Below are 20,884 nucleotides of genomic sequence, written 5' to 3'. Positions count from 1 at the left end.
TAAGCAGCTTTGGACAGTGGGGAAAGCATGTTCCAAACCCCACACAGATTTTAGAAGACATCACTAATCTATTGCATCCTTTTCCATTTTCAACCCAAGTAAATGTGGAAAGAGCACCACTATTTCTGCCTAAATCTACTCTCTTCCTTTTCTCCTGTCACTCCCCTATGCATTTCCCTGCACTACGGGTTCCAGAACATACTTGTAGCCTTTCCCATTGTCCTGTGGGAAAGCAGCTCTACACGTTAATAACATCTGAACTATTTCACTCTGCCAAACAGCATACATTTCCCCTTAAACAATTACAAGCTTTTAGTGCTAAGGAAACTACACTGAGCCACTAACTATGTAAAAAACACTTGTTCCCATATATTCTACAATCTCCAATGAATCACTGAAGATGGGGATTAATGGTCTATAACAGTGGTTTTCAACCTGTGGTGCATGGACTCCAGGGGTCTGCAAACTATGTTTAAGGGGTCTGTGAAAGACAACTATGATCAAAAGTATGTGAATATCCACACTTACAATTCAAAGGGGTCTGCACCTCCATTTGAAATTTCTAAAGCGGTTTGCACCTTCATTCAAAAAATTTTTAGGGGTCTGCAAATAAAAAAAGGCTGAAAAACCACTGATCTAGAACAACAAACAAAAGCTAGGATGATTCCCAAGCCGTCGTGTCAGATGATAATAGTTTCCAATTCCGGTTGCTCAAGACAGAAACCACTAGTATGTCAGAAGTGATGCTATTTTGAAAAGACAGTTATCAGAATGATGCGATTCTAAAAGGTAGAATATTTTGTTACCTGCCAAAGTTATAAATGACCAGGCTATGGCACTTGAAAGCTGGGATTCCCTTCTTCCACATCAGAATAATAATCTTGTTTCAGCGTTGCTAGCTCTCAAGATATTAAATAGCAGATGTGGCATTAGTACACCAGTCTAACAGTGCTTTTCTGGCCACGCTCCAAGAACTATCCTAGCTTGAAATCTGACACTTGCTGTAATCATCAACCTCATGAACTACCCTAGCCAACGTGACACACACAAAGCCGTTTCTTTGGTGGGACCAAGTCTGCTTTACTTTATTATTTCATATATCAAAAAAATCTAATTAGTCCACTGTCTTAGAGACAAAGTTATGTCTATGCTTTATGTTTCAGCAGCAGCCTCACAGTCTCATACAAAGATTAGTATTTAGAAGGTGCAGGATTCAAAGATTTGCTGCAGGATGTCATGTTCACGTAACAACCAAAGACTAGATTGATTTAAGACAAAGACTCTTCTCAGAGTTTTGCTTCAGCTGAGTTTGTTACTTAACCATTTTCATATTCAGCAACATTTCATGCAATGAAACACTGGGGACTGAGTTTTCCTTGATATGCGGACTGCAATCACCTCTAATATTTGCATTAACATACTTGCCAATTAATGCCCCCTCCTTATAAAGATATTTTGATTCTTTAGCATATGCATTAATATATTCACAGAACAATCTTTTTATTAGCTTTTGAACCTTCTCAACACCACAATGGGCCTCACTCAGTCAAATGGGCATTTACATCAACTACATTTTATCCTTGTTGCCTTCTTGGGTTTATATTCTGCAAATCTGTATTGTGTTATACCTTTTTATAGTAACAATTACTTTAAATTTGGGGGTTAGTTATTTTAATAATATTTTTTTTAAACTAAAACTGTCTTCACAATTACTGATCTTTTAAATTTGTATGGAATTAGCATTTGTTTCTGCTATTCCTTGTCTGCCTATCAATATTTAATTTCTCATATTTAAATAAAATTAAAATGCAAAAACAGTATTGCAAGTGAATACCAATATTAGTGATCACACTATTATACAAATAAAAGCTACTTGTGTCAAGTAAAATACTGAATATACAATTAATTTGAGAATAAACAGACATGACACTGACATATAACTATTTTTATTTGATACACTAAAGGCCTTGCTATTTTTGCCTTTAATTAAAATGGACCAACATAGAAGAAGACATCAACCATTTACACAGGCTGTATCCATATCCTTTTTTAAGGAGAGGAAAGAAGCCATGCTGATATTCCTGCCACAGCTCACTAAAACACTAATTTGCTTATCATACTGGAAGCAAGGAGTAAATACAAAGTGCAATGTATATACAATTTTAATTTTCATTATCATCCTGCTTTCTTACACACATTTAGAAAATCCTACTTAATTATACTCATTGCAGAACCAGTACCACCACCAGTATAATTCATATTTATGGGCAGCTATGCACAAGGAAGATTCTCAGCAACATTAAAAGATTAAGACTTGTAAAGCATACAGGACTAATTTTAGTACTGAAAGCAGAACCAACAACTATTGTCAGTAGCGTGAAACATTCTGATGTTATAAATAGAGGCTTGTGGGGCTTAAGAAGACTGCACAGTAGACGTACATTTTCAGCCGTACAGCCAAGATTAAGTACTACCCTGGGAAAGTCATCAAGAACAAGTCTTTTCAGAAACTACCAGCGAAGAACAGCAAATAACTAAATAGTGCTGTGGCACATATCACATGGGAAAGCTGCCCCTTTTATGATAAATTAATTATCATGGGACCACACTCCTGCATCACACAGAGATTAGTTTTGCTATTACAGATATTAGTTTTGCTATTACACTTCCAGTAAAGCAACTCAAGTTTGGTTTCTGTTTTCTGATAAGGACTATTTTCAACTGTCATCCAGGAATTGAAAGAAAAGAAAAACAAACAAAATAAACCCATGAGGATCCAGAGAAGCCTCTGGAACTCAAACCAGTTTATTTGTCTTTTCAGGTAAGAAACAAAGACTTTTTTACCAACTAAAATGTTTAAATATTTAAACTCCCCTGATCTTGCAAGGCAGTCCTTTGATCTTTCTGTCCACCTCCCCATTCCTGTCTGCATTTTCCTTTAAAATACTCAGTATTTAGTTAGGATCTCTATTGTCCTTGTCAAAGCCTAAGCAGTATTTGATTGGGTTAAATATGAGGTTTTTCTTCACTATCCTATTCTGAATGGGATAATCTTCCAAGGAACAGAGAATGAACATTTTTCATGGCAAGTTTGGAAAATGTAGGAGAGGACAACTGCTTAAGTTTCTGCAAAGTGTTGGAGAGATGTTGTAGCTGTGATGGTCAAGGATATATGTGAAGGGCAAAGATGTTCGCGAACGATATCCTTCACTGAACCAACTGCATGGTTGGGATAGAGTTAGACAAGTTTTTCAAATGAAGAGTATAAATGTTAAAAACACCATTTTCAGAAATATCCATTAGTATATAATTCTTCTAAATTTTCCCTTCAAATGGGCAACAAGATATGAAGGAACACAGACAAACACTGATACCCATTTTTTGAACTTTGGCAACAAGTCTCTAGTAGCCCGTAAGCATTTCAAAGAAAGCCTTCCAAATGGGAAGAAGGCAGCACTGCCTAACTTGGAAGACCTTACTTGTATACGCCTGCTGCTCGGGTTTGCCAAGCAGAAGTGATGTGAAACAGAACTGGTCAGGTTCACTATGACTATTCACAACCATTTTTCAGAAGGTGACACAGTCATGAATCACGGCTGCAATATCCTACTGCTTGCCAAAGTTACTGTTGACAGGAGTTATCCAGAAAGTAAACCCCCCCTCTTTCCTTGACTTGTAAAAATGCCTGGACAAAGCAGTATTATCTCTGTCTTCTCTCTATCAGGAAGAACAAATATAGAGACTTGAAGCAACAACAAAAACAACAAGTTATGCAGGGTAGACCTCCTGACTAATTAGCAGATCATAACAGCACTTTGGTGAAAATACCACTAACTTCCCCATTCTTCACTGCAGCTTAGCGCAGCAGTCTTACCTTTTCATCAGGGCATTTCTCCTGTATTTTGCTTCCAGAGATGGTCCTTCCGTATCTAGCTCTGGCTAGCAGGGTTAAACATCCAGCTAACAGATGTCTGGTAAATATGTTTCATCACCTGCAAAACAGTAAAAGTTGAACCAGATTCAGTGATCAAATGTTGTACCTATTATTTGCTCAATAGCACAAGTCACAGTAAATTAACACTTGTGACTTTTGATGTAGACTTGGTTTAACATGTATTGGATCTGTGTCCCACAGACTGTAACACTAAGAAAGAAAGAGAGAGAGAGAAAAGTCTGATTTTGCAGTGATTTAAAATTGAAATACCTGTTTTCGTGGAGTATTATCCTTTTTGTTACCTTCAGTCTAGCATTGTTTCATGCATTGAAAAAACTTGCAGAATAATGATAATTGATACTCTAAACAGAAGGGAGCTAGTTTCATTTTGATTCTCTCACGGTCTTCTGACAATCTTCCTCTTTCCACTCCCATTCGGGAGCTCCCTAACTTTCTCTTTACTATACATGTTAAAACTGAAAGTATGTTTGGATCTAATATCCTTTCAAGGCCTGGAGGAAAATGTCATTCATCTTTTCAAGATGCTTATATTCCAGCAGACGGCTCACACTTCTGCCACCCTCTTTGCAATACTCACTCTCATCCTCTCCTAGACCTATCCTTATTTCAGTACACCCCCAACTATCACTAGATTTTTCCTCCCCATTTGCCATTACAAGAAACAAACATTGTTTTGTTACATGATGTACTTCATCACCAGGCCTTACCTAGGTTATTTATCTCACTGTTCTCTTAGTGACCCCTCTGCTTTTGATTTTTGAAATGATTGACTTGATTAGATATATTCATTGGATAATCATTTTACTCTGTCTTTTTCAGTGAAATATACTTGAAAGGCCACCTCAAACAGGCAAACTTCTAATGCATAAATACATTCCCCCAACAGTAGTTCTTCAGCATTCATATTCTGAAGAGTACTTCACTAGACAGATACTGTCTCAGACTCTGTTCCCCCAAGCTTAATTCTCAAAATGCTCTATACAATCACAAACATGTATGGACCTGAGCTTGAGAACCACTACTTTAAAATATTCCCAGGCTTTTGAGGACATTTCTAGTGAATAATCAACATCATCTAGACATCCCACCCCCCTTTTTTTTTTATTACGAGAAATGTGTGGAGGCTGGGCACTTGCAGAGTTTAACGGGCTTCACTGTATTTCAAAGTAAAATACTTGAATGAGTTTGTGACATGCATATTACTTATGTCTGACAAAGTGATTTTCTATTTTACTTTCTAGTAATTTTCCATATTGACCATTATCTGCTGTCAGACCAATTTTTGTCATAAATGATTTCTAAAGAAAAAAGTTCAGTGCTTTAAGGAAAAAAAGAGAGACCTCACAGAGTATGTAACTACTTTATTTAATTAAAAAGAATACTTCCAATGGCAAGTCATTTCCAGTTGAATACATCTCAAAGATGCACATAACCATTTCCTTCCTGGGGGGGGAACCTTTTCCAGATAAGCAGTTATATATGCAATGACTGCCAGTGCCCAAGTAAACATGTTCTGGTTTTACTCTGCTCTCCAAATCTTCATTGCAGCAATTACTTCCAATTTCTTTGCACCCTCTTGCGAGTCAAAAAGGCAATTACCTTACTCTTCCATGTCTACACTAGATAAAACAAGCAGCAGTTTTGCTCAAAAATTAATAAAAATAAAACTAAATGAAAGAAAAGCATAGGTTACAGCTACTTGAGATTTCCCCCTCAAATGTCTCGTCTTTCCTTTCAGTGGTCCAGCACCACCGCTGCCAATAATAAAAGATGAAGTAGAGACAACTGGTCATCAAACTTTCGGTCACTGTATTGTATATAAGCTTTCAGCTGTGATCTAGATAACACTGCAGTTACAAAACAGCAGTGGCAGGTGCTTCTGGGTACTAAGACTTTTACTATTGCTAGCGCTGTTGAAGGTGCACTGGTAGAAGGCTTGGGGAAATAAAGTCTGGTGCAGACAAAGTTGTAGAAAGAAGTTCTTAAAAAGCCTCATATCTCAGTTGTAGGGGGATAGGTCATAGCTGTGTTGGTGTAAGGACATAGGCAGACAAGTTTCTTTGGGTAAATGTGACCTTTTCTTAGACCAACTCAAATCTCAGTCGTTACATTAAGGGGCCTGGTTCGGAAGACCTTTGAAGTAAAGAGTTCTGCCACTGTGCCTGAAGTTCTCAAGACATGTACAAAGAATGTACATGAGAATGTACTCCATCCGAGGGTGCTGAAGGCACTGGCCGACATCATTGCAGAGCCACTGGCGGGAATATTCGAACGCTCGTGGCGCATGGGCCAAGTCCCGGAGGACTGGAAAAGGGCTAACGTGGTCCCCATTTTCAAAAAGGGGAGGAAGGAGGACCCGGGCAACTATAGGCCAGTCAGTCTCACCTCCATCCTTGGTAAAGTCTTTGAAAAAATTATCAAGGCTCACATTTGTGAGAGCCCAGCAGGACAAATTATGTTGAGGGGAAACCAGCACGGGTTTGTGGCGGGCAGATCATGCCTGACCAGTCTAGTCTCTTTCTATGACCAGGTTACGAAATGCCTGGACACAGGAGGAGGGGTGGATGTCATATACTTAGACTTCAGGAAGGCCTTCGATACGGTATCCCACCCCATACTGGTGAACAAGTTAAGAGGCTGTGACGTGGATGACTACACAGTCCGGTGGGTGGTGAATTGGCTAGAGGGTCGCACCCAAAGAGTCGTGGTGGATGGGTCGGTCTCGACCTGGAAGGGTGTGGGCAGTGGGGTCCCGCAGGGCTCGGTCCTTGGACCGATACTCTTTAATGTCTTCATCAGTGACTTGGACGAGGGAGTCAAATGTACTCTGTCCAAGTCTGCAGATGACACAAAGCTATGGGGAGAAGTGGACATGCTGGAGGGCAAGGAACAGCTGCAGGCAGACCTGGATAGGTTGGACAAGTGGGCAGAAAACAACAGGATGCAGTTCAACAAGGAGAAATGCAAAGTGCTGCACCTAGGGAGGAAAAATGTCCAGCACACCTACAGCCTAGGGAATGACCTGCTGGGTGGCACGGAAGTGGAGAGGGATCTTGGAGTCCTAGTGGACTCCAAGATGAACATGAGCCGGCAGTGTGACAAAGCCATCAGAAAAGCCAATGGCATTTTATCGTGCATCAGCAGATGCATGACGAATAGGTCCAAGGAGGTGATACTTCCCCTCTAGAGGGCGCTGGTCAGACCAGAGTTGGAATACTGCATGCAATTCTGGGCGCCACACTTCAAGAAGGATGCGGATAACCTGGAGAGGGTCCAGAGAAGGGCAACTCATATGGTTAAGGGCCTGCAGACCAAGCCCTACGAGGAGAGACTAGAGAAACTGGACCTTTTCAGCCTCCACAAGAGAAGGTTGAGAGGCAACCCTGTGGCTGCCTATAAGTTCATCACGGGGGCACAGAAGGGAATTGGTGAGTATTTATTCACCAAGGCGCCCCGGGGGTTACAAGAAATAATGGCCACAAGCTAGCAGAGAGCAGATTTAGATTGGACATTAGGAAGAACTTCTTCACAGTTCGAGTGGCCAAGGTCTGGAACGGGCTCCCAAGGGAGGTGGTGCTCTCCCCTACCCTGGGGGTCTTCAAGAGGAGGTTAGATGAGTATCTAGCTGGGGTCATCTAGACCCAGCACTCTTTCCTGCTTATGCAGGGGGTCGGACTCGATGATCTATTGAGGTCCCTTCCGACCCTAACATCTATGTATGAATCTATGTAATGACGAATACATAAAGCTTTGACATCCTCATTTCCCCTTTGGAGTACAAGGCCCTTGGGCACTGACCCCAACTCCCAAAGAACTTGTGCAAGCTGCCCTCCACTTAACAAAAAATAACCTTCATATCGTCATCATCTCATACTTCATGGGCTCTATGGTGCAGAGGTGAGAGATGATACCATGGGAAATCCGTCCCTCCCCACATTCACTCTCTCACCCTGTGGAGCACTAACCCCATAGGAGATATATAACTACCCCACAAGAGTGAGAAAAAAAAACAGAGCATGAGGATACATTACTCTGCACCAAAATGGACCTGATTATTTGCAACATCTCTTCTTATAAGACAACTTGTACAATTAAAATGAAACTTAAACAGTAGGATATTTAAAAGCTGCATGAATGTGGCATCATTACAGAAATGCCTATTCATTTGTGCAGTTTCCCTAATTGCATGCAACAGAATAAATGTGCATGCAACAGAACATACATACTTAGCCCAGATTGTCAGACCTCTTTATGTCTCAGACTTATTAAAAATGGGGAGGGACATGAAATAAGTGTCCAGTGACACAAGCTGAGAAGCTAATGAAGCAAAAGCTCTATCATCCACAGACCTTAGACACCATGTTGGAGGTCTTAAGAAACGGCTGTTATCAGAGGACAAATGACTGTCAAGCCCTAATATGCAAGGTAAGTCAAAATCCACACTGCAATGAGTAGCTCTGAAAACCACCAGGAACAGCCTAGACTTAAAAATTCGACACTTCAAGCAGCAGCATAAAAAACAAGTACAAAACTGCTGAAACTGGGCCATAGTCATGCTCCTCAGTCCAAAACTATTTGCAAACAGAACACAGGGCAGAGGTGTACCTTATAGACTAACTGAATCAGACATGCATGAGCCTTCATAAGCAACAGATCACTTTGTCAAATGCTATTTGCAAACTGCAGAACATGCCCTATTGAAGCCTAGGCACGAAGGAATCGTATACAACCTGTTAGCTGATTCACCTGATAAGGTGAGTACAACTAATTTATACAGGGAAGCACTTGGACAGAGGATGAATTTTCCCCTGTATGCACCAGCTGGTTGTCCAAGCATGTCTAATGGACAAGCACAAATTACCTTGTCACTACTGCACCAGCCTTTTTCTTCAAATGTCCCATTATTGCAACTACCCAGCAACAGGGAGAAGCACCAATACAGATAGGGTTCGGATGGTTACGGGCATTTTTTCATGGTCATTATTGTATTTGCTCTGAACCAGGTTACGTGGTAAGGAGGTCAGACTACAGGCCACGAGTCTTCACTAAGATTCCCTCAGCTTCACATTGCTTCGGTAGTAGTTCAACTCTGAGAAGTTTTAAGAAATGTTCTGGTGTACTAAAAGCCATTTTTTTGCTGACTAAATAGCCGGTGATTTTTTTGCCAGTGTGTGCGTGACCATAAATTCCAACTGAAGATCAATATGCTTCACTTCAAAAGCAATGGTGGGGAATGGGGCACAGCAGGCAGATGGGTGCTGAAGGGTACATGGGAAGTAGGGGAGTGCCAGACGAGGGCTGTCTGTAGGGAAGATGCAGCAGCCGGGTTTGTGAGAAGATGAAAGGGAAAGCTAAGGAAAGACAAATGGAAACTGCAGGATAGCTGGGAACAGCTGGGTTTGCAGGGATGTCCAGGAAGAGGCTTCTCCCTTCTGTAGCTATTGCTGCTTCCACCTGACTGCCCCTCACCAGTGATCTAGCAGGACACAGCACTGAGAAGTGGCATGACTGCCTGTTCAGCATGTACCAGAGCATCACCGACACCTCTGTCATCACTTCACGACATTTAGTCTAGACTGTGGGAATGCAAGGTGACCTGCATGCTTGATGTTGTGTAAGATGTGGGACTGCTAAAAGAATTGGAATGGTTTAAAAATTCCCTTTCTGAAACACACATTAAAAGCAAGAACTACTGAAGAGCCCCTTTTAGGGAAAACAAGCAAGTATTTGTTAGCGGGAATATGTCAAACAATTTATTGAAGAAGTAGGCCTTACAGGCAAGTCTGGCTCCTGCAAAACACTGGAGCTGCCTATACACATGCTCATTGGCATGCTGATTAGAGCGCAGCAGTCACTGCAGTGTCGCACGCATTAAGCCCCCACGCATTTTAAAATGTCCGCAGGGCGCTTAACTAAACCTTGTCGAATGAAGATTGGATAATGTGTCCCACAGCCATTTTTAAATGCACAGGGGCTTAAAATGCCTCTGTTACATACACTAATTAGAGCAGCTGTCCAAGAACAGCTCCAATTAAAACACCCACCTCGGAGCACAAGTACCTAGGAAGCCTAGATTACTGCAATCCAGCCCTATCTAATCTAATCCAAATTCTCAGGTAGAAATGGTCTATATTTTTCAAACAAAGATTTCTGATTCAACAATGGCTTTTTAAAGAGATAATCCCCCAAATAATTTTCCCTTACAATCCGTTTCTCCTAGCAAAAGTGATTAAAGGGGAAAAAAGGCAAACCACAAGGTTCAGAGTTTTCAAAACTAAGAGCTCCCAACATACAATCAAATCAAGCTCTTCCTTTTACAAGGTTGCAGAAGACAGGTTTCCAAAGTGCTACCATATTCCCACCTGCTCTACTTGGACATGCACACGAGGGCTTAGTGGCTCTGCTAAATGGAGTTCGAAGCAGGATTTTTTTATCTTTTATTTTTTTAACTTTAACCTGTATTTTTAAATGCCCCTTATTCGGGACACGGAACATTTACCAGAACCTTGCTAGCCAGCAGCAGAGGTAAACACAGATGACAGAAAAAACACGACCAAGGTCCAAAGGTGAGGGGAAAAGTTCAGCCTTCATACACCTGAACATGGACACAGAGGCACTGTTGACAGGTTAACTAAGGCTATGGCCACGCTGCACAACGGCTCCAGAAGTTGTGCAGCCACAACAGCAGTAAATTCACCCTGCTGAGGTGGGAAAGGGTAAGTTCACCTGGGCAGAGCACGACATTAATAGTCAGGCTGTGTCTTGGACCCGAGCTGCCCTTGGCATGTCAACAGCACTGCGTTATGTCGTGTAGCCATACCCTAGTCCTTCTTTCCCATTTCCCATCTTTTTTTGCCCTACACTGTGATCTCTTAAGTGCATCCTTTAAAAATGAGAAATGTAGGAAACTGGCAAACATCACAGCATGCAGAAAATATCACAAGAAAAGTGTTCATATAGGGGCTTGCTCCTGGAGTTGTGGATAATGAAATTCTTGACCAACCTTGGAGTTCGGCATGCAAGCTGACTACAGGATTCCATTACAATTCAGCAAAACACTTTATTTCTACATATGGGTTTGGTTAACACAGTGGTAGCAGGGATCTGATTACTTTTACACTTACAGGATCTGAAAAGGATTGCTTTTTTGACTGTAACTTTATGCAATTATATAGCCTATTTATGTAAATTATTGAAACTAGGCCAGATTCAGAGCTCAGGTACACAATTACAAATTCAGAATAATGTAAAATCCTACTGAAGCCCGTGGACTATTCTGAAATTGCAGGTGTAACAGAGATCAGAATCTGACCCACAGTCTTCTACTTGCATCAGCAAGGGGACATTCCTTGGGACTTTTTAAGTATTTGCATACAAGTTCCTATCTTTCATGTGCTATAGTAACTCCCTGTCTGCTGTATTAGGAGGCCAGAGCTGTAAAAAATGCTTGTATTTGGCTTGTATGACCACTAGTGCACTTCCCCTCAAAGGGCACAAAATGTTCTTTCCAACCCAAAGCAAACAAGCAAGTAGCACATAACAGAAAAGGAACAAAACAGAAAACTTCAGACTGAGATGAGTCTGCTTGTCCTGACACCTAACTCTGCCTTTCTTCTTCACAACTATGCCCGTTCGATTCTTGCCTGCTCCTAAGCTTCACACCGTTGCAGCCACACGCAGACTCTGCCCAACACCTGACAGGCCGCCTTCTCGCAAGAGCAGCCTTCTTTACATGTGAAGTGAGGTACAGGATATCCCCTTCCCTTACCTCTCTCATCTCCCCTCAATTACTTTTGCCACCCCAGTATGCTAGAGCTGCCCAGAGTATGGCCTCTAGCCCTTTCCGTGCTACAGACTGCTCTGGGCATAGCTGTCACTCACAGATAACACCTCTTGGCATAGCTAACTACACTAAGAGCTTTTTGCCAGCTGGCTATGTTGACCAGGGTATAGTTAGAGTAGCAAAAGGGCTAATCTACTAGCACAGCTTGTCTCAGGAGGTAGCAGGGCTGCTACCAGCTATACCAGCACAGAGAAGTTGTACTTGTATAAGCAGGAATCAACCCTACAAGCACACGTGAATCAGCAGGTGTGTTCATAATTATTCAGCCAATAGAAAGACATGAAGTGGTCTGGTAAGAGACACTTTAAGAGAGAAACAATAAAACCTGTTTAATCCCCAACACGAAAAAGCAGCTAACGTAATGATCTGGGCAAGATGTAATGAGTAGCAGAGCCGTGCCTCACTTTCACAAAGGGAGCTAGGTCAGGATCTAGACAGAAAACGTTTCTTTTTTCCAAACGCATCAAGACACTTTACTTTTCCAATTGGCTTGGAAAAGTAAATTACTGTCTAAATAGGAACATAGGATCCCTCCCACCCCAATTCAAATAAGTAAACGTGGGGCAACGGAACTAGGGCATAAATTAATCAAGTAGTCCCTTCCTCTTTAACAGGCAGGGTTCAAAGTACTCGCTTCAACATCTGACAGAGCATACAGCAAGTACTTTGCGAGAGACGCATGTAGAGGGAACAGAAAGGGAAACATATATTTTTTTTTAGATGCTCATAACCTTTCTTGGGTGGGTCAAGAGAACAGCACCACCACGTTTTTGTTCTCTTCATAGGAAAACTGATCTTCTTTTTTATTTGGCACAGCCTGAACTCTGTATCTCTGTATGCCACAGACGTGCCAGGGGTAGCCTAACTGTATTGATGTGGTGCTCTGCCCAGGTGAACTTACCCTTTCCCATCTCAGCAGGGTGAATTAGCCTGAATAGAGCACCACACTGTTGTGGCTGCACAGCTTCTGGGGCCATTGTGCAGCATATCCTTAGTTCACCCGTCAATGGTGCCTTCACGTCCATATTTCAGGTGTATGGAGGCTGAACTTTTTAAAGGACATCTGAAGAACAAAGGCTAGGCAATTTTCTGCACCACTGGAACATTCAGCCTCCGATCTTATAGAAAAAAAGGTTATATACTTCTTACCCATCAGGCAGAGCACTGATCACCAATACCATTATTGCCCATAGAACAATGCACCGTGTAACAGACAGAAGAAGCCTGTTTCAAACTACTATGTAGATTCTTACCTCTCCACTTACATATTCATCCTTTAAAACAAATGGGAATTAAGTGGGCTGAAGTGGACATTCCACTTTTAGAGAGCTCAGATAACCACATACATTTGCTTAGCTGCCTGATACAATGCTGGTTCCACTATTTGTGCATTGCTAAAAACATAACAAATCAATGTGCAGACAACTGAAGTTAAGTGCATAAACCAAATAAGTACCCGAAAACCCTCTGGATGCACTGTCTCCCTTACAATTAAACCATACTACCTTACACTGTATACCTGATTAAACTGAGTAGGAGCCATTCATTTCAAGGCTCCTAAAGCAGCCTGGTACTATGTCCAGTCTATATCAAGGCTGGAACCACAAGGCCCTCTGAGAAACAAGGCAAATGTCCTTTGTGGGTTAGAAAAAGCCTACCCTGTTGCTGCTGTGAACAAGCCTGGTTTATACCACATTCAGGTAAGTGCACAACCTTTCTTCAGCACTGGAGTACACGACGTAACAGCCCTTCTTACAAAGAGAGACAGCTTGTTAAGTTTCCTTATCTTGAAGAAAAACATGCTATCAGCAAGTAAGATTAATATTTCCTTTGGCACTCTAAGTTTATATTAAAAGTCAGAAAAGTCTAAAATGCTACACACTGTTACAAACTTGGACAGTGTCTTTCAAGAAAACATGAAAAAAAACCTTGTTGCAATGTCACTTCGGTATTGCACTCATGAGGCTATTCAATCAACCTAGCAGCATGTCTGAACACAATGTGAGGGGCAAATGTGCAACAGGAGAAGGAACTGGAGAACGGTCCCAAGGGCTGCATGCTATAGAGGAAATGCCTGTTTTGCTCAGGTGTCGTTTAGCCTGACAGCTTCAAGGACTATTCAGTTTATTCCCTACTGTTCAGAGGATATGGCACACTTAGTCATCCTGCAACAGTACGGATTTGAGTTTTAGAAGGAAAAATACGATCAAAATAAAGGAAAGAGCACCACTAAAGATCTTACCAGATTCAATAGTAACCACGCTCATAGCAAAGGGAAGCTATTACAAATAAAGTCTGTATTTCCTTAATTAACAAAAGCTCAGAGCACTCCTGAGAATGGGCAGGTAGTGTATATTTAAACTTGAGCATGGAAGTACTTAACACCTTTAGAGGCTACCGATCACCTGGAGTCAGATTTGCAGGGAGTTCAGCTCATGTTTAGGTACTTAATTTAAGTAACTTTCAATGGAGAGCTCAGTATCCAGCTGCAGGTGTTCAGCTCTTCCAAGGGACAGGAACGCCACGGGTAGCTCAAAAGGGGATCTAATCCATCAGACTAGATCTCAGCCTACTGCACCAACTAGAGTAGTAATAAATTTTCACAGCACCTCAGTAAAGCAAGTATTGCGCACATGTTACACAAGGGTGCGGGGAACTACACACTGTTGTCTAAGGCCACCTAGAGACAATGGAGGAGATGGGGAGGGACCATGTTTCAGCCCTAGGATTTAAACCACCATCAATCCTCCCCCTCTCTGCAGGCATAGCCTTATTTTTCTTCAAAAATATTAGTTCTCTCTACACTATATAGCACTAGGCAAAACATGCTGAGATTTTACATTACTGTCAGCTGACAAATTGAAATTTGCCATTTTGAGATATGAAAACGCCTGACATACTTTTGGTTGGAAATATTAAAATTTGTATGTTACTTGAAAATCATTGCTGACTGAAAAAAACTTACAGTTTCACAGTAGCTAGGGTCAGGAGGGACCTGAACAGATCATCTAGCCTGACCCCCTGCCGCAGGCAGGAATGAATGCTGGGTTCACAAGACCCCAGGCAGGTGATCGTTCAACCTCCTCTTGAATTTGCCCGATGCAGGGGCGAGGACCACTTCCCTGGGAAGTTGGTTCCAGATTTTGGCCACCCTAATTGTAAAATATTGCTCTCTGATATCTAACCTAAACCTATTCTCCATCAGCTTATTACCATCTTGTTTCCCTTAAATAAACCGGGAAAACAAAACCCATAATTTTTAAAGACTGATGTTATTTACAAGAAGCATGTTGGGCAATTCTTCCGAATTCTTTTCAGGGAAGTTTGCTCTCAGGCCCTCCCCAAACACATCAGAACAAACGTTTCAAAACCATGTTCTGCAAGGCAGCAGAAGTTGTATTGTTTAAATTCCCTACCTGCTATGTCAAACAGGAAGATTTAGAAACCGCTATTTCACTACCAGGAGCAAAAGCATTCAGTTTGAACAAAGATTACATCATCATCTTTTTCATTAGGCCTGATGTAGATTGTGCAATCTGTTCTAGGCTCCACGTTTTCATAATCACATTGCCAACATGCCTCCGAAATATGTTCACAGATGAGATGAAAGGACAGCCGACAAAGCAAATTTCTTATGAACTTCAGTTTGCAAAACCCTTTCAGCAGCGCAGCTAAACCAGGCAACGGTTGAAGGATCCCACTTCCTACAGTACACTGACTTGGCTCCCCATGGTTATAGCTGTTCCTGCAGCTACTCTTTTTATGAAGTCCTTCAACTTGTTCTGGCTCTTACATTTTGTACTGATTCTAGCAATAAAAAACTACATGCCAAATAAATGGAAGATCAAATACTTTGTTAATAACATTACATCTTCTCATTTACAGTTTACAAATATTCTCATTTGAGAATCCACCAATTGGAATAAGTCTGAATATTGCCTCCTCTTGTTATAGAGAATGCACATGGATGAACAGTCAGGTAGATAAGTCATCCTATCCTGCAGTACAAACTCACCTTGAGGTAAATAGATTGCTAATTAACTTGTCTCACATTAAGCAAACAAATAAACGGCCCATTTATTAATGCTGATGCCTCATAATTCCCAGTGAGAAACCCATGTTGGATACCAGCATTAGAACTATTGCTCAAGTAAACTCATTACATCCACATCAGTTACAGCAAGTGTGCCGGGGCCCGTACCATCTCCCTCTGCCTTCTCTTTCAAGCAGAAAGTCCCAGGAGCACAAACACAAGCCTCACCTACACTAGGAAACTCTTACAGAAAATTTTTTTCCCCAATACGCCTAAGAAATCAGCTGGAGCAGGGAGGAGAGCAAGGGGGGACCCTACACTCAGAAGGGTGTCAGCTTCTGATACTTTTGCCACTTCTATATACAAACAGGCTGATTAACATAAAGCTTTACCTTTATATTACCTCTAGCACACAGCAATTTCAGGAGGTGCTAGAGAAATGCTACACAACCACAGACTGAGGAGCAAGTAGCCTCCAAAAAAAAACATTTAAATGTCAAGAGAGCAAAGTCGCAAGCACATGAATCTTATTTGTATAGAAGTACGACTCCTGAACGGCCCATACAGAACCCCAGGCAAAGAAGCTGCCAGCCAGACTTATTTTCTGCGCCAATTTCCAATAATTGGATATTTAGGAGGGAATGATCCTGACTCGATTGGATGTAGGTGAAGCCTGCCCCAACAGGAGTGGAAGCTGCTCTACATCTTACAGGAGGTCTCTTACCTCCCCAGCCTCTCACATTTCAGACTGTTTTAAAAACACCGATTATTAGACCTGTACCACACAACTCGGTGTATAAAGTGTATGAATTCGAGGGATGGCTTGAGTCCATCGTTAAAAAAAATATAATATCAGAAACTCTTAAGGATGGGGCGCAGATTAACCTTTATACCCCTTCTCTCTCTCTGCAGCCTCCATGCAATGTTTTGTTTGCTTTACAAGCCTGACATCAAAGCTTTCATGCCCCATTTCCCATACAAAGGAAGTGGATGCCAAGAATCGCAAGCATCCCGACGGTACCCGCACGTATTGGGCAGGACAGCCCGTGAAACAGCCGTTCAACATTACCAGCGGCAGACGAGGCTTTTTGGGTGAATCCGATCTCTTTTATTAGACCAACTTAAATAGCTGGAATTTTTTTTTTTTTTTTTTTGCCAACTCTTTAAGTTGGTCTAATAAAAGAGATCGGATTCACCCAAAAAACCTTGTCTGCCTCACCTCCTTAGACCAACCCGGCGACACCCCCCTTCAAAATTAACAGGCGCTTGACAGCCAGACGATCCTCCAGGCTGTCCATTATTGAACCGTTTCGAAAGTGAAGATCCTGACGAGGCTGGGCTTGCACACGCGACACTCAAATCAGGATTCACCCCCTTTCCTCGTCTGCTTCCTCGGTGCGAACGACTTCCCGAAAACGAGCGTGTGGACTCGCCAAAACACCCCCGGGAAACAAATGCTTCTCGGCTGAATCATTCGGAGAAGGAGAGACGATGGATGTCCCCCGTAGCCTTTTTTGAAGGCAGAAGCACGGGAAAAGCCCCCCCCCCCGGCACCGACCCGCGGCTGGAGTTAGTTCAATTTCCAACAACGTCACGGGCGCGCGGCGGTGCCGGTCCCCGGAGCCCGGTCCCCGGGGCCCCGCGGCCACCAAGGGCAGGGCGGCAGCTGTTGAGCGAAGGGCTGAGGAAAGGCATCATCATCATCATCATCTCTGCCCCCCGTTCCCACGGCCTTTCCCTCCGGATCCCGGGGGGACCGGGTTTCCCTGCTGTCCCCCGGGGGGGGGGGGGAGGCCCTGCTCCCACCTCAGGCAGGGTGGAGACCGCCAACCGCCTCAGCGCCCGCACGCGTGTCAGGGGCCGCTTCCCGGGGGGGGGGGGGGGGGCTGCACCTGTGTGGGGGAGGGGCCCCCGGTTTGGGCCCCGCGGCCTCCCCGCTTACCCGCTCCCGGCGCTGACAGCTCCCACGCGGCCCCGACCCGCGCCGTGGGGGGGGGCGGGGCGGCGGGGGGGAGGATGGGTGGCTCCGCCCCTCCCGCCACGACACACCAGGCCCCGCCCCCGCCGCGCTGTGTGGGGCGGAGACGCCGCCACCACACACCAGGCCCCGCCCCCGGCATCAGGCCCCGCCCCCGCGCGCCGCCATCTTGGCTGCCGCCTCAGCGGGATGTTACTGACCCCCACTCCCCCCCCAGCCGCCGGCGTGTTTCCCCGTGGGCCTGCGGGGAGGGACGACAGTCCCTCGCGACAGAAACCCGGGAGCCCGGCTGGGGGGGAGTCGGAGGCGTCGCCGTCACTCAAAGCAAGCACGAGGCTGGGGTGGGTGTTGTGCCCCTCGGGGCAGGGGAGGGCCGCGAGGCCGCCTGTCTGCAGGCGGGGGTCCTGGTTTTCTCCGATACAAAAATCGCAAATTCTCTGACAAAAAAAGCAGCAAATTCTCTGATTAAACCCCCCCAACTTCCGTTATTAAGACAAAAAGCCCCCTGCAGCTTTGACCCGCTCCCTTAGCGCTGCTGGTGCCCCTCCGTTGCCCCCCAACCCTCCCCTCCCCTCCCCTCCCCCCCAGAGCTGGGGTTTCCCACCCTGTTTCCTTGCAGGCTGCGGAGAAGCGGGTTTCTCTGCTAAAAGGGGAAACCCGTGTTTTCCTGTTTTTCCGCAGGAAACCAGGATCCCTGCTTACAAAACAGGAAAAATAAATCGGATGTTAACGTGAAGTCGTTCAAAACGCGAGTCGATTCATTCGTCTCTCTGGACGATAGCTTTGACCCAGAGGAAGTCGGAGCTAAAAAGGCCGGGTGTTATTTTACGTGCCCGTTTTCATGCGCGATGTCCTTTTCAGACCCGAAACACCCCAGAGAGAATGGACCAAACTGAACGCGCTCTTCGCGTAGACCCACGTGTGCAATGCTGGGGACAGACGTGAGGTCGGCCTGAACGTGCAGGCTGCTTTCCTCAGCTGGGTCTGCGAGCGCAAGCCATGCTGGACCCGTTTTTGTGCGAGCGGGCAGCGCACCGCTGTTTGTCGAGTGCTGGAGAGTCGTCCCTGCGCTGGAGCTGTACAGCAACACAACGCCTGATCCTGGTATTTCCAAGAGAGGTCAATTCGTTTGCCGCACCACACACCCTTATCCCACACACGAGCAGAAACCAAGGGATCGATACTCAAGGCAACGTATTCTGCTTTCGGCTGCGATTCTGTGGTGCGGCAAGCGCTAAATCCCGTGGCACCTTCCAATACACCAGCATTTTAAATAGAGGTGTTTATTGCATTCAGTATGACATTGAGCACTGTCATTTGTGAAGTTGAGCCCCTAATTTGATACCAAATGGAGCATTTGACGTTGTTTTCATTGTGGTGCCCTCTTCCGGTTTCATAACTTCGCACCCAACCCTGGTTACTAGAGCTGTTTACATCTCTCAGAGCTATTGTTTCAGGCTCTCTGCAAACCCAGCACACTATTGCTTTGTGGCCTCGCAGTCATAAGGAGAAAAATGTGTTATTTATCAATGGAAGCTGAGGTTTCTGGATGCTAGTTCTCCGGGAAGGGGAAGATTCCAAGGCAGATTTTGCCATCATAGCAAACATACAGCCCTTGCTTATACACCTCTGATTATGCACCCCGTGAGTCTGACCCCCTTGATCCATCCCATCAGTCTCAGCCCTGCCTCCCTGATCTATACCCACTATTGACTTCGTTAGGGGTTTTTTTGCAGATAGGCTAGGAGCCCAGTCATGAGCCATGACCCTAATGTGCCTGGCACAGATGGTTCCTGATTGTCTAATTATCCTGTCAGATCACTGCTCCTGTCCATCCTGCTTCTCTAATGCATAACACCCTCTGTCCCTTCCTCCTCATCCCCTGCACCAAACCCCTGACTTCTCTTCTGCTCGCTCTGCTTTGTCATTCATGGCACCTTCTCTGCCCAGAGCTCTCCACTACTACTGCATAGCCTTTTTATTCTCCGTTACAGTCCTTTCCCTCTGGGCCACCAGGTTACCTCCCTCATGTTAATTCTGGTTTGAAAGTCTTCATGGTTAGCTTGTCATTGATGGTCTCCACGAGGTTCTGTGTAATGCCATGTTGTAAAAGGAACTAGGAGAAATAATGGCTATAGTATTGTATTTGTCATAGAAGGAAGACCAGCATCAGTGAATAGGGTTCCCATGCCACTAGAGACCTAGATACTGTGTATGCTACTCTTACAGGCTCATTACACTGAAGTGGTCTATTTGTCAGACAAGCAAAGCCTTTTCCCTCAACAAAATATTAGAGAACTCTGGGCAAAAGCCCGTTGTCCCAAGTACGCACCTGTTGGAAGCCCAGTCCAAAGTTCAGTGAGTTTTCCTATAAATTCCAATGAGCTTCAGCTCATCGCTTTACTTTGCATAGTAAGTAAGGGTTAAGTAAATTAGGCAGGACAACAAATTGCCACCTAAGTTGGTTTCCTCCACTCTTTGAAATCCTGGGTGGAGTATTGTCAGTCATATTTAGCTTCCCCAAGGCAGCAACCAAGGAGATGAGATTTACAGAGCGTCTGTGGGCCAGCAACCACAGAACCATGTTTTGTCCATGTTGCATACCATAATTTCTAACTTGTGGTTCTAAAGTAAATTTTAGATCATAGCTTATTTTATTTTAAGTCCCTTTTACGCATGGGTAGACTGAAGCAAGACAGATGGTCAGCAACACAGCCAGAAATAGAGCCTAGCATTCTGGAGTCGCAGTACCCTGCTTCAACAAACGTTATCCCTGCATTATAAAGTTTAACTACTCAGTGGGTGCATCTACAAGTGCATATTAATGTGCAGCAATAAAATCCAGTGTATATCACGCTGGAGTTTATTGCTCCCGGGTGTGCCATTCGAATGTGCACCCAGGACTGCAGCACATGGAGTTGCAGCTGGCGGGGGGTCAGCGCGCCAGCCTGGGGCTCCTCTGACCCAGCTCAATGTCCGGCAGAGGAGCTGGCTGGGGCACAGGGGTGCTCCAGTGCAGGGCTAGCTGGCAGGCAGCCCCTGCACTGAAGCATCCTTTTGCCCCAGCCAGCTGGG

The 20,884-nt window shown here is 44.2% G+C and overlaps 1 protein-coding gene and 1 long non-coding RNA gene across 6 annotated transcripts in view; one reads left to right on the top strand and one right to left on the bottom strand.

The window, feature by feature from the left end:
- Window positions 1-17,835, bottom strand: part of DENND4A (DENN domain containing 4A) — a 104,931-nt gene extending 87,096 nt beyond the window's left edge. Inside the window, exons 1-2 of one of the 4 annotated variants that reach the window (XM_019477468.2) lie at window positions 17,774-17,835; window positions 3,875-3,992 (exon numbers count right to left, since the gene is read on the bottom strand). The gene's annotated coding sequence lies outside the window, so the exon portion shown is untranslated. Of the gene's footprint in view, window positions 1-3,874; window positions 6,244-17,723 lie in introns of those variants that run through there. The other 3 variants (XM_019477469.2, XM_059714545.1, XM_059714544.1) reach the window with 3 other exon arrangements.
- A 102-nt stretch (window positions 17,836-17,937) lies between these two features.
- Window positions 17,938-19,110, top strand: LOC109280640 (uncharacterized). 2 transcript variants are annotated; one of them, XR_002087013.2, is made up of 2 exons: window positions 17,938-18,150; window positions 18,671-19,110. It is a non-coding gene; the product is annotated as an uncharacterized LOC109280640 (long non-coding RNA). The 2 variants fall into 2 exon arrangements; XR_002087012.2 differs by having other exon boundaries at window positions 18,491-19,110.
- Window positions 19,111-20,884: the final 1,774 nt, after the last annotated feature.

This window comes from Alligator mississippiensis, chromosome 11, assembly GCF_030867095.1.
Source record: "Alligator mississippiensis isolate rAllMis1 chromosome 11, rAllMis1, whole genome shotgun sequence".
NCBI lineage: Eukaryota > Metazoa > Chordata > Crocodylia > Alligatoridae > Alligator > Alligator mississippiensis.
The sequence above is the reverse complement of the archived record's forward strand: the minus strand, read 5'-3'. Positions and strand labels throughout refer to the sequence as shown.